This window comes from Falco naumanni, chromosome 4, assembly GCF_017639655.2.
Source record: "Falco naumanni isolate bFalNau1 chromosome 4, bFalNau1.pat, whole genome shotgun sequence".
Lineage (NCBI taxonomy): Eukaryota > Metazoa > Chordata > Aves > Falconiformes > Falconidae > Falco > Falco naumanni.
In genome coordinates, this window is record NC_054057.1 from 112,562,709 (window position 1) to 112,577,227 (window position 14,519).

The window sequence follows — 14,519 nt, forward strand, 5'->3', positions numbered from 1 at the left end:
CTTTGTCGCAGTTCTTGCTCTACTACACAACCCATCCATGGAACAAGGCAGTCGAGACCGCAGATCCCGTAACAGGACGCCAGCTGCAGAAGTTACTGCCTTCCAAGCTGCCACTATTTCAAGTACCATCCGTGCAATTAATACACTGCAAAAATACTGTATTACCATGCATTATATTTAAGTAGATATATAGAACCTGTATTTTTCACAAGCACTAACTCACATGACATACCTCAAATATTTTTCTAGGTATCTTTAGTTTTCATTAACCAGGGAAAATAACAATACAACAAAAAAATTACTAAATGAAACTCAATTTTAAAAACAAATTTTAAAGAATTATCAAGGTGTGTAATGATAAGCATATCTATCAAAGTGTAATAGGAACATGGACATGGGGAGTTACCTGAAATATGACATGTCAAAACAAAGGATGAATCGCAGCCAAGGTCCCTCTCCCCCCAGTCCCATGATGCCTGCTCATCAGCATTTAAGAACTCGCTCGGGCACAGATTTAATTGAATCATTCAAGTACTTTAAGCCAATACGTGCTCAGACACAGAGTATACCTACACACCACCTACACACTACAGCACTCCAAGGGCAGCTCCCCAAGCCAAGGCAGTGATCTCCAGCGGGCACTGGCCTTTCTTCCCATTTCAGCAAACGCTCCCCTGTAGATGTAAACACTCCGGCTACGGCTGAGATGCTCCCGTGTGGTGGAGCTCCATTTCAGCTCCTCCCTGAATAGCTTTTTATGTCGACTAAAGCCTCCCTGTGCAGAACTTAAAGGAGTTAACCAGAAAGTCTGAAGTCCAGGGGAAGGATGCCCTGGAAAGTAGGACTGCCACCTGCACCATCTACCACAAAGTACGTTCCTTGAACCTTTAGTTTCCCAGAAATAATGAGAAAAGCATAGAAAAAAACTCCTACCAAAATAAAACACGGTTTCAACTGTATACACTGATTTCATACAGGGAAAGGGCAAGAAAGAACAAACTACATATGCCAGGCGAACACCCACACGGATGAGACCGGTCTGAGGGAGAACCTGAATAAGAACCTGAAGAGAATCAAACCGCATCAAATGTTTGTCTTCCACAGTGAGACTCAGAGTGTTTAATTAAAGAGGAAAAAAATTAGGGACTCCACCAACAAACCTAAACTGTTCTCAGTTGGTAGGGCCCAGCAGAAGTCACTAGTTAAGTGAGGTTTTACATTCTTGTTTACATCAGAGACAGGAGAAACGTAACAATTGGCTCCAGACTGCAGTAACACAGACAACATAATGCAAGAAAAACACCAAGCTTGTCAGCATTCTGGATTCTTTCTTCACCCACGAAGAAAACAAACACGAATTTCAACCAAAGAAAAACCACTCGATGCTTCTCCCAAAGTGCAGGCACACGGACAGCTGCCAAGCGCCGCGCTGGCAGGCCAGCCAAACCTCTAGGGGCTTCTCTCGGCCCCTGCACGACTTTAGATAGCACTATCCTTTAAATAAAGAATTTTTTGTTTTCCTAATTAGGCAATTTTACCAGAACAAGAAGGTACAAACACCTTTTATTTTCAAGTTGTTTTGCAAAATAGTCCTATATTGAAATCACATGACCTTTCGATTCAGACCAACAAAAACACTAGAAAATTCAAGTATGTCTCAAACCCACAGGATTTTAAAAATCCGGGGTGAAGAACTACTATTGAAAACACTGAAAAACAGATAAATGTTAATACAGTAGCAAGATATTCATTTATGAGAGTAATCCTAGACACACTGTTGTTTTTTTTAAAAAAAAAAAACCACCACATACATCATATTAAATCAAATTTCCAGACCATTTTCCACGTCTCTGAACATATCAAGGTTATCATGACACAGAGACACCAGTTGTGGGACACATGAGTATTAGTGGTTGTAGACAAAAAGTTGTTTTGTAGACAGAAGCGCAGGAATTGCAGCGAGATTAACGACTGACCGGCCTCACTCACGCGAGTCCAACAACCAACACTTCACCTGAAAAAGCATTACAGCAGGCTAGCACTGCATTAGGGGGTTTGAATGGGCAAACAGCTGGCTCCCTGTAACAATTATGTACCATGAGAACTACGGAATAAAGGATGCCATCAGGAAAGAAACTGGATTTGATGCAAATATTAGTTCTTTGGTCATCAAATACCTCTCTATTATGTAACAATAGAAAGTACGCTTGGAATGAAAGCTAAAGGAAAGGTATCATGAAAATAGAGTACTTTTTTTTCCAGTTGCTGATACAATAGATTTATAAATATGGCCAAGAATAATGACTTTTACTTCTTGTAAGCCTGAATACATTATGTTATTCTAACAAATCTGTTACTTTATAGATGCAAACTGTCCACTTATGAAAGGATTCTAGTGGTCACACAAAGAAAATCTGATATAAGGACTCTACTGCATGAATATGTAAGCAGTTCTTTAGAATTCAGAGTGCTCTATTAATAAAGATAGCAAAAGCTCTCTTCTTTCCAGTCAAAAAAGCATAAACAAAAATCACAGAACAAATATGAACTGATCCCATCAGCTGAAGATAGAATCTGGATGATCATTCTCAATTGGAAAATAAGTTCTCATACAAAGACACACACACACTGCCTCATGTTCCTCATTTTTAATGCAGCAGCATGAAATACCATTCCTTCATCGATAAATCTGTAGTCATCAATAAATTATGTAAGTCTCTTCTGTTTGACAATTTTAATCATCAATAGGGCATGTGAATAGCAATATAGATACTTTCAAAATAACAGAAGCCAAATCTCAAGAGTAGTTGCCTTTGCAACCACACTAGATGAAAGTCAGGAAAAATTAAAGAACCCAAATAAACGGACCCAATACACCACATCATGCCTTGTTAAAACTATTTAATGAGGACAGAGGACACATCATCTCCAAAATGAGAAAGAATGGCTACTGTTTATGACAGAATCCCAGAAGTCTGAGACTATTTTATAGTCTGACATGTGATTCCAAAGGTTACTTCCAAAGTTATGGATCATACATTTGTTAAGCTAGAAATGCATTATACAACTCAATCTTATTTATGAAGTCACTTTTAGGTACACAGTTCTTCTAAGCAGTACTATTTGAAAAATATGAACACAAATGTGTACGAGAAATACGGAATAATTTAACCATTCTGGAGAAAATAAGTTAGAGAGGACTCCAGTAACTGCCTTTATCCTTCCCACAGTGAAATTCTCTACAGTGTAAGATCATCTCCAGACTGCCCATCAATGAACAAGTCTTCATCATTTCTTACAGAAGTCATCTCCTCTATCACCAGAACACAGAAGTAACATCAAAATGGGCATACAGCAAAGCTTCTACCCACCAATTAATAGACCTGAATGATTCGTCTTGGATTCCAGGACAGACCGCTGAAATACTTAACATCTGCTTTCAGACATTAATCCCCCTTGCCATCACTCAGGTTTATAAGGGGGTCACAGGTCGCCCCCATGAAACATGATTTCAGCCGGCAGTTAAACCCAGCGTTCTGCCCAAGAAGAATGCCCCAAGAAAGCACCACGCGCCACTTCCAGAAATTATCTCCAAGTGACAGTTAGCTGTCATACTTGAACTGCATCAAAGAGGGCCACGGCACAGTAAACCCTCCCTCTGCACCTCTAGCTCATTAATGAGAAAGGCACGAACGAATTCACATAGGCAGTTACTCTCAAGCTGTAGCAGGCAGTATGAAGGAACTGGGGGGTATAACATATAAGAGCATATGGAATGAGAACAACAGTTTGGAAAGCTGAAGATACAGGACAGGACAGATTCAGAAGTGTTTTCCTCACCTATGGACATGCCTTGACACAGCATAAGCAGCTGCACTTCACGTTGCCAGCAGAAACTGCTTCAAAAGAGTAAGGGTACACAGGTAAACGTGGCACTGCAAGAAAGAGCCAGCGCCTCCGCGCACAGCTCGCTGGGTCCTCACTGCTGGGTACCCAACAGAGCCACTTGCCATGTGGACAAAGATGATCCAGTTGATACAATTCAGTAGGTTTTACAGCATATGTTCCCAAACAGCCCCTGTCAAAAGCTCGTGCAGAAACTGAGCTGTGATGAAGTGGGAAGGCACTTGCACAGATAAATAACTAGCCAAGAGAGACGGAATAGAAGTAGTAGCCAGTTTTCTTAGTGAAGACAGATTGACCAGCAAGCTCTGAAGAGATCTCTGTCAGAGCCTTTTCTGTTTAAAGTATTTCTAAATGATCCAGAAAAGCTGATCATTTAGAAAAGTGACAAAGTTTGTGAAGCCACTCAAGCTATATCAGGGTAATAAGCAGTTGCAGATGGACTTAAGTACTGCAAATAGAACTGGCAGATGTACACCATTTAGTTCATCTACATGGTGTTTCATGAGGGATGACAATCCTCATCTCACACGCAAAACGCTGGTCTCTCCCCTTGCTGTTACCAGGCTGAGTGAAACCCCAGAATGTTGTTCTGAGCATTTGTCATAGGCTCAGTGCTCAGCCACCACCTCCCCACACCACCACCACATCACGGCAGAACGCTACGTTGGGGGAAAAAGGAAGACACAATTATCTACAGCAGCGTATCAAATTCACAGTGAATCCCATGTGCCAGTTTTCCCCTTTCCCCTTTGTCAAAAATGTGTTCTTCATCAAAAAGGACAGGGCAGCACAGGAAAAGATAGAAAGAGGAGAGATGAGAGATACCAAGGACTGCATAAGGGGTTTTATATGATTAATTATTAACCAAGACAGGACTCCTCTACTAGTAAGACTGATGGCTGAAAGGGGTGCAGAAAGCATAACTGAGAGGTTGAAAAGGGAACAGTTGCTAATCATCCCTTCCAGTACAAAAAGCAGAGCGGTGTCAAACGAAACAGCTCAGGACTTTATTTAATCAAGTACTTTCCCACACAGTGCATGAACTGTGACACTCCTCACGAGATGCTGTGGGTGATTAAAAATAACATAAAAATCAGTCAGTCGCGTTCAAAAACAAATAAAGCAAATTAATGGATGCATACCACCTTAGGCTCAGCAAGTCCCAGACCCAGAAAGCACTTCAGCCTTGGGAAAGCATCACCTACGCTTACCTTGCTGTGCTACTGCACCGTAAACACCAGCTACACCTGACAGGGGCAGGACACTGAATGAGACGGGTATGTGGCTGGACTGCTATGATCTCTCCCACTGTTATTATGGAATCACAGCCTGAGCTTCTGTTGTCCCAAAGTGATAGCTTGTTGCTGCCTATTGATTTGCGACCTCACCTGAACACTTACGGCAGAAAGAGAATACAATTCACAGTTAGGGAACTGCTAGGTTAGATTTCATGTGTGTCATTACTACCTTCTGCTGCCCAGCTAAATAACCGAGCTGCTTTCATTTTTGCTGTGGTAGAATTTAAAATATACCTTCCTTTTTTAATTCCTTCTAACACAATTTCCTATGTCCCAACTGCCCCACCCAGTCCCACCTGGGTTGCAGTGTTTCCACAGATCATTTTTCTTCTCAAATGTCAATTACATGATAAACATAGTAATACAAATATGTCACTCTTTTTACATGAGCAGTGGGAAAACCCAAAACAAGCACAGGGAAATGTCAGAGTGCTGTCCAGCACAATACACCCACATAAAGATCATGCAGCATCTAGCTGCTAATTCCCCCGAAATATCATTTTTTCTTAGCATACACATAAAACCACTTTGCAGCACAATTAACTGGCATAGGTATATAACTCCTCATATACTATTTTTTCCATCCTGTTTCTACACGTTGTAGTAAAGCCTACAAAAATATTTTGACATCGTATAACATTTTATTTACAATAGAGAGTATCAGCTCACCCCATAATAAGTAATTTGTTCATTTTGATAAAGGAACAGAGACCTTCCCCTACCCCTTCCCTCCCCACCCTCCAAGACTTATCAATCAATATTGGAAGTATTAATTTAAACGCAGGCTGAGAAACAAAATCAGTTCAAGAGGTTTCAATGTCTACAGTGCACCCTTTTCCTTCTACAACTCTAAATTATGTTTCGCTAATCATTGCTGCTGAAACAGATGCAATATGCTAAAGAAGAAGAAAAAAATGTGTTTTATTCCAAGACATTGGTGAGGTCAAGATTTAATGAACTCTATGGGTTAACTTTGGGGGGAAAAACCCACAGTATTTCATATTATCAGCTGTGAACATGCTTTTGTTTTGTTTTACTTTTTTAGTTGCACAATATGACAAAAAAACCCAACAGAGTTCTTTAACTCCTGCCACTGCAACAATCATAATTTTGCAAACTTGCAACATAAATGTTTACTCATGGCTTCAAAAGACAAATCTTCTTGGCCTTTGTGACAGTTTTTTCCAGTTCTCAACTCATTATTATTATCTGTCTTATTAAAATTCTGGTGACTTACAGTATTTTTTAAATGACATCTGCAGAACAACTGGTCCAGGTTAAAGTATGCCACTTAATTTTTTATAAATACTTTGTGCTATACTCAACTTGCAGTTATTCAGGTTATGCATTGATTGTGCCCTAAGTATATCTTTAACCAAACTAATTTCAGAAGGAATGGGAAGGATAACACATAGGAGAAGCATAACTGCAGTTGTGTTGCTCTACAACCAAACTACTTAGCTCCATACCTTACCAATTTATAATCGCACCGAGCAGCCACTCAATTGTGTTCTGTGCTGCAAATATTAAAGTTATGAAGTTTTCTGATGGTGTAATTTATGCTTTGTAACACATAACCGTATCTTAAACTGACATCTGCTAAGAATTTGGTTTACTTTGGGTAAACACATGTAACAAACTCTTAAATTTCACAGTCTATATAAAGGATTTTGTATCCAACTACTGCTAGTTATCACTATTAATAGCTGACATGGAATATAAGTCAATCTGTGAGTCAAAGATTAATCAAAATCAATCATAAAGAATATAACATGATTACTTCAGATGGATAAATCAACATTACAATCAGGGTATACCTTTCCTTAAAATGCTTTTCATATTAAACCATCCATTAAAAGTGTCTAGCATCAAACACTGTAAGCTAGTTTTAACAGCTGAATAAGATGAACTTTATTTTCTTCCCTGTAATACCCAGATGATAATAAAGGCTCCATGTAACATAACTTGAAGAGTCACTGTAGAAGGCGAGACCATAGATGGCTCTAAATCCAGCACCTTTTCCCTAACAGAGGCTAAAACAAGGAGGTGAAGGAAGAGTATTAGAATAGGGTGAGGATGTAGCTTTCCCCAGCTTCAGCCATCTATGGATTGGGACTTCCTGAAGTAGAAATTTTTATTAGTATTAATTTTATGTATGTATTTAATAGCTTTTTTTGTACATTTTCTTCTACAGAGCCACCCAAATGTTTAACCACATCATCTTCTAACATCCACATCGCCACAGAACTCCACGCTTCACTTATACGTCATGTAAGAAAGCATTTTTAGTTGTTCAGATCCTGCATCAAATGCCCTCTGAGAATTTTATTAAAATAAGAAGAGCAAAGATTCCGTTTCTATTCTTCCACTCCACAGTATTTAGTTGTAGAATCTTCCAAGCTACCTTTTCTTAATAATTTATTTTCCAAGGGTGACAGATGTTAATTCTTCGTATTTACATATGGCAGACAGGGAAAAGTCCCTAAGCCACAGCAGTATGACTGTGCAAGAAAAAACCCAACACTGACACAAGTTACCACGCAGAAGAAAAGACAGCTAAGGGTCAAGATTTAGCTTTACCTTTTCGTGAGGCAACTGCATTGCACAATCACGCCTACAGGCAGCAAAGAATTAATACTTTCCAAGCCATCATGTGCCTCCCATTCTGAGCTCCTCTCAGAACTACAAACCTTTTTCTAGCAAAAAGGAGTAGTTCTTGCAAACAGAAAGTCGTGGGTTTAATAATTTAAAAGACCAAAAAAATAGTTTCTGACGGAACAAAAACATTCACATTTTTATTACAAAATTAAAGGCCAAAATGATTAAATTTTTGTAGAACCGCTTGATTAAACCTGGCAGCTTCATAGATTGCACAGTTAAGACTCTGATGATATTTCACAAGGGAACAGAATCACAAGGAAATTAAAATGAAAACATTTTAATTTTATTCCACAAATACCTAGAAGAATGTTTTCATCTTCACAATATACCTTCCAAGTATTTAAATGATTAATTGTGGTGAGGGTTTCAATTATTTATCAGAGTTGAATCTGAGACATGCAAATTTATTTGCAAGTTCAGGCCACACTCAGCAAGTACGTTTGCAAAGAGAATGGGGAACAAAAGCCAGGACCAGTACTTCTAAAACATTCTGCTGTTAAAGCAAGATGGACAGTATGAAGAATTTAGGTAGGAGGGAGAGAACACATCCAATTATACTCTAAAAAAAAAAAAACCCGACAAACTACCCAAATAAAATACAAGATTTTTGCAGAGAGGGGCATTTCTTGCAGAGTATGCTAGCACACATGACACGGAACAGGGCTCTAATCCGACTGGAATTGCCAGGCACTAAAGTAATACACACACACACGCAAAAAAAACCCAGAAGATTATCGAAAGCTGATTAAAAGCCATCCTAACATTACAATCGAAGAGTAGGGCTTAAACAAAAGACAGGATTTAGAAGAGGGCTAAAGAATTTTTTGACCTTATTTAATGGTCCTCATGAATTTTCACACAAAACCTTGAAGAACAAAAATATGCTTCAAAACTGAAAGCAACCTGTTACACTTCGGGTTTTGCCTGTTACCAGAATTGCACCGCGCCGGAGCGGAGGTATTTGGGCTGGCTGGGGAGCAGTGGCAGTTGCTAGGCAGCGTCTGCTCCTGTCAGAGATGCTTCTTGCTTTGTGCGGCACGGACCCTCAGCCGGGAACAGCCACCAGCGGGTGATCACAAGGCAGCTTACTGCCATCACATGGTACCTGCACAGCGCTCCAACTGCTGCCTAGCAACACCGCCTCCTTCCACTGAGTCATACCAGCGCTACGAAAATATTCATGCAAAAAAAAGAAACAGATGCCTGAGAAGAAAGGTGATCATTCACCAGCAAAGTGAATTACTGCTAGCATCCTTCCCCTACCCTCTAAGATAAAAATAGAGATTAGGCTCAAAAATCATGAGCTGTTTAAAATATTTTTGCACATCCTGGTGGCAAGAGGTAGACTTGAAGGAGCAGACCAGAAGTCCACAGCACTGTCCACTGCCTCAGCTATATTAAGGAACTGATTTTGAGCTCCCAGCTTTGCAGGCATCTCTCCTAGTTACTCATGCCCCTCCTGTACATCTATTCCGTCAGCTATCAGTTCATTCAACTTCTGCTGGCAGCACAGAAGTCCCTCACCCATACATCATCCCCATTATACGGGAAGTAAATGCAGCAGCTTCCTTTTAAGCAGCGACAAAGGCTGTTTCAGTTTCTGAAACCCTTTTCCCCTCTTTCCAATACCTAACCTTGGAAGAGGAGAAAAACACTGAGCAAGCCACGCTTTGCAGAGGGAGCACGGAGCCGTCCCGCACTGCTGTGTTCCACAGACCCCAGACGCGACCCACGAGCAGCCACGCTTCACTGCTGATCGCCGGGAGATGAGGTCAGCAGCAGTCCGGTGCCGAGTATCCTGGGGACAGAGCTGCAGCACCTCTCCGGGTGACCTGCTCCTGTGCTGCACCACATGCCCTGGGGAAATCAGTGTCCCCCTGCACCGTCATCTGCCACCACTGCCCGTCCATCCACGCCACAACTCTGGAAAGCACCTGGTCCATCTTCCCCTTAACTCCGCAGAAAGTAGTTAACCGCAAACGAGACCCCTTCTTATCCTCCTCTTCTACAGGCTGCGCCACCCTAGATCTCACAAAACCTCCCCGATACCGCATGCTCCAGCCCCCTCACCACCTCCTACCCTCACCCTGGGCACTGGGAGACACAGCGCCCCAGACGCAGCCCCCAGAGCCCACCCGTCGGGGGGAACGATCCCTTCCCCCAACACACCGGGGTACAGGCACGCAGCCCACCACTGACCCAGTCACTGCAAACACACAGGTGCCACCCAACAGCGCTCTACAACCTGCCCCACTTCACACTGGCTACGGTGAGACCTTTAGTCCTCCCATCTAACTGCTAAGTGACCACACGCTGAAGTTACCCTGGCACTGACGGTCAGTTTGCACGCTCCCTGTGAGGAGGAGGAAGGGAAGAACAGGGCAGGCTTACAGAGCTGTATTTATCAGTATACCGGCTCCTACATCTTAGCTGAAAACTGTATTTTAGCCAATCAGCTGCCACACAACAACTTTTTGTGGATGTCTGAAGGCAGCCTACAAGACTGCTAAGAAACCTTTCCACCCACACACAAGAACTCCGACTTTTTTGGTAAACTATTTGCTGCTAAAATACCAAAATATTAAATATTTGCCTGACACCTTTTTTTCCCCTGTAAGACCTAAAGAATTTTTACATCTTCTAATCTCAACTTAAGCAAATGTTTTGAAAGCATAAAATAGTGTACATCTGACACATTGGGGAAAATCCTCTTTTTCTTATTGCATCCTCCATCCAGGTTGAATTTTTTTTTTTCCCCCCCATTAAAAGCATACTGTCTTTTGCCAGCAATCTGAAATAGTCACTCCAGAATTGGAAAAAACCAGCAAGATCAGAAGTTGCAGCTCCGGGTCTTGCTGCAGTGAAAGAAGTTAGAGAGAAACCCCTCTTTTCTACCTCCACTTGCCCACAGACAAGAAGAGAAGCATTTTCTGCAAGACCAATCCTTCAAAAGCAATCTTCCTTGGTGTAACAGCCTTGAACCACAGAGATAACCAAACACTTACAGGGGGGAAAACAAACAAAAAACACTCACACACACACAAACCCACCACAACAAAATCCAAAACTCCAACACACACAGACTTTGTCTGTAACTCCGACCAGGTCGGTGCACCCCGGCAGGCTGCAGCCCAGCACCAAGGCAGGATGGCTGCAGACGCTGGTGTGCGACCGCGCCGAGGCGGCAGTGCCAGCAGCACACGTGCTCCGGCGGATGCCGAGCTGCCACACCAGCCCACAGGCCCGACCTGTGCCACGGGCCAGCTCTGCCCACACCGACAAGCCACTGCGAGGCAGCAGCCGGCCAGTGTCACCTTCAACGCAAGCCGAGGCACACAGGCGGGCCACCCGCCACAGGCAGGCGTGCAGGCAGCGCCGTCCCGTGTGGTACATGATGGCAGGTACGAGGGCGAGACCATCTCACAAACACGCTGATCCTGCTTCGCTCAGTGCAGTGAAACCAAGACCATTACCTCTTTGGTCTACCAAAAATCGAGTTGCCAATCGTTCAGCTCATGTGCTTTGGGGGAGATAGAAAACCCACAGAGACACTAAAGTTCAAACTACAGTTTTCAATAGCCTTCTTTTTTACAATAATTCATATATTTCTGGATTATTTATCCCACACTAGCTGACACTTTCTCACTTGCACCTACACTCTCTGTCCAGGTATATAATACAGCCAAATATATATATATATATAACTTAGATAAATGTGAGCACGTGCCCAGGTAAAGTGGACAACTTTACACCAGCACCTCCTGGCATTTTTCTCTACAAAGGAAGAGATGGATGGAATAGAACTACCTCCTCCTATCCTCCCAGGTGCAGAGCCAGTTACTGGAACATACACATCGCTCCCCGCAGGGAGAGTATCATCGAACACTGTGATACTCTCCTGTGAAAGGCTTTCCGCTGCCTTCACAGCTGCTCCGGGTGGGCCACAGAGCCCAGCAGCACAAAGGACCATATGCAACCCAATACCTAAACAGGCCCGTAAAAAAGTTATATATTACTTTCAGCCGGCTTCTGTTTACAGTTCTGGGTTTCTTCGACACGCTGATCAAGATGGGAAGACCGAAAGGGCAGGTGTAGGAAGGGATGGCATAAACACCGCATGCCCAAACACATCTAGAGGGAAGAGAGAGGCCCCTGCTGCTCAAACACACAGAAACAAGAGATTTCTAGAACAGTGAGCCACCCGCCAAAGCACACCCAACCATGCTCTAGCATGCTGCACAGTGCACAGGCTTGTACTCAAAATAAAGAAAATAATGCACCACCCCACCTACTGTCAGCACCAAAAGTGTTTAGCGCATAAGCTTCCTTGTACTGCAGCATGTAGACAAATCTTTATTTTTGTGTCAGAAGTGACTGGTATCGGCTTGCCTCTTTAAAGCAGAATGACCCGGGTTTGGTCACCAAGAGTTAGCTGGCACCACTGGCCATAAGCTTTTCTTAAGGCTGAATACCCAGAAAGACTCAAGAAACCGTAGTCAGACGCTAAAGTGGAAGAAGAGGGAAGCCTTACCCTTGTAAGAAGAAATCACCTCACAGCTATACTGGAAAGCGTGTGCTCAAACCCACAGTCACCGCTCTTCCTAACACCTTCAATAAGTTTTGACTAAACACTTGTTAGTTAAACAAACACTAAAATACATCTAAAAGGAAGGAATTATAGCTAAGAAGACCTTAAGAGATGCTTTCAGGATCTCAGAAGAGATTATAAAGTTCATTTAGACACAAAAACTGAATGGAGGTTTGATTTTAACACCAGTCACTTAAGGAAGGTATTTAACCTCTTTGCCTTGAGGTTTACTGAGCACACAGATTTTGAAATGGAACAAAGAATAAAATGTAGTGATATTAAGGCTGACTCATGACTTAAAAGCAACCAGTGGAAAGCTGCTGTCAATTGCAATTGCTTTTGAACCAAGATCCTGCTGTATGCTTCCTTTAGCCGCTTCCCTCTGAACATCACAGCTGAGAGGAGATCCCAATAAACTTAATTCACTACACAAGTTAACAAAAAATTCTCTGAAACAGGAGGAAAAGTTGCACCAGGCTCTTAAACAGCTGAATGATCTTCCAAAGACTTTCTATTCTTTGGTTAGTGTTTTCACATCCACATCTGAAAAAGGCTTCTCAAAAGAACCAATCTATGAAACATGTATGGCCACCAGTAACACCAGTTGTTGGAGATCATCAGGCATTTACAGTTCTTCCATGTAATAACCAACTTCCAAAAGCTTTTCTGATTAATATGTTAAACAATTATTCCTATCTACGGTGTCACTGTGCATATGAAGACAAAGAACTCTTCCCAATTATCCCCTTTTTGTGGGCTTTTAAATGCCACCAAATATGTGGTACAGAATTTTCTACACCACAAGTTCTGGTAATGGTTCTTACGTGTTTCCCTGACGTTTATCATCGGGAGTCTGACTTTTTAAGTACAAAATTTCTTTCTGGAAAGAAAGGCTCTGCAAGTTAGTGAGGTTCATGTCCTGCTGAGCTATGCCATTGACTGCAAACCAACAACGCTACCTTCAGAAGGATTAATAGCAACAGCAGCTTTCCTCTTCCTCCTCCTTACAACTGCAAACTACAACCTGCACTGTCACTCCATACTCACACACCAACCTCCTATGCCTTAAATTGTTCAAAAGAGAAACTACTTTAAATTTTCCTCACTAATTTCACTCTGAAGATTCTCCCTTCCTGTCCTACACGCTTGACAATTCATACCCAAAGCACATACTGTTATTTGTAAGAAACACTAAAGAATCACCTAAATTTTCCAAGAGCAAGGAGCATTCAAGGTATTTTGTCATATACCCTGCTACTAATTGTAATTGGTACCTGCTGCATTAAAAAAGAATGCAAGATAACTTGTTTCTTGAATAAATATGACAAGTGTAGTTTCCCACCAATGGATATTTCACATTCACGTTCCCTCTACTTCACCAATGGTTCCACGGAAGTTAATTTTTCGCCGTCCCCACCCCTGTCTACAAAGTACCCTCAGTTACTCCCATGCTCACATTAACAACTTCCCCTTCACGTTCTCCAGCCACCAAACAAAAAAGTTTGGAAGAATCTCAATAGAACTTTATTTTCTATTCTTTTCAGCAAGTCAGGAGCTGCTTATCTGTACTGCATCCACAGGAATTCTAGTACTAGAGTTCCTTCTTCCCCACCCAGCCACCAATTTTCATTAAATCCATAGGAAGCGTATGCCTGAGACTGCCAACTCTCATCATCAAATGTCTCTCATTACTGGATGAGAGGTGTTGTTAGGAGAGGACACAAAGCCTGACACTTGAAGATTTCCACCTTCAGGAAATCAGTCTGAATATAAAATCCATTCTGCACTGCGGATAAGGTCAGAGAGGAATCACCTCTGCCCCCACCCTACTCGCAAGCACCTGAAGTCCTGAAGGTCTTAACTGAATACATAATACAGTATAACTATGAATAAATGGAGAAATTTGCTCTCAAAAGCATCAAAGCATGGAAAGTTAAACCCCGTATTACAAGACTATCACCTCTCACTCCAAGATCACACCTACATTCCCATACAAACCACACAATAAACTGCTAAACATACGCATTTGATTCCTTGCCTTTGCAAGCAATTTGAAAAACTGTTTC

At 42.0% G+C, this 14,519-nt stretch overlaps 1 protein-coding gene across 12 annotated transcripts in view; it reads right to left on the bottom strand.

The window, feature by feature from the left end:
• Positions 1-14,519, bottom strand: part of DOCK3 (dedicator of cytokinesis 3) — a 224,660-nt gene that overhangs the window by 204,868 nt on the left and 5,273 nt on the right. The gene's annotated exons all lie outside the window — the stretch shown is intronic.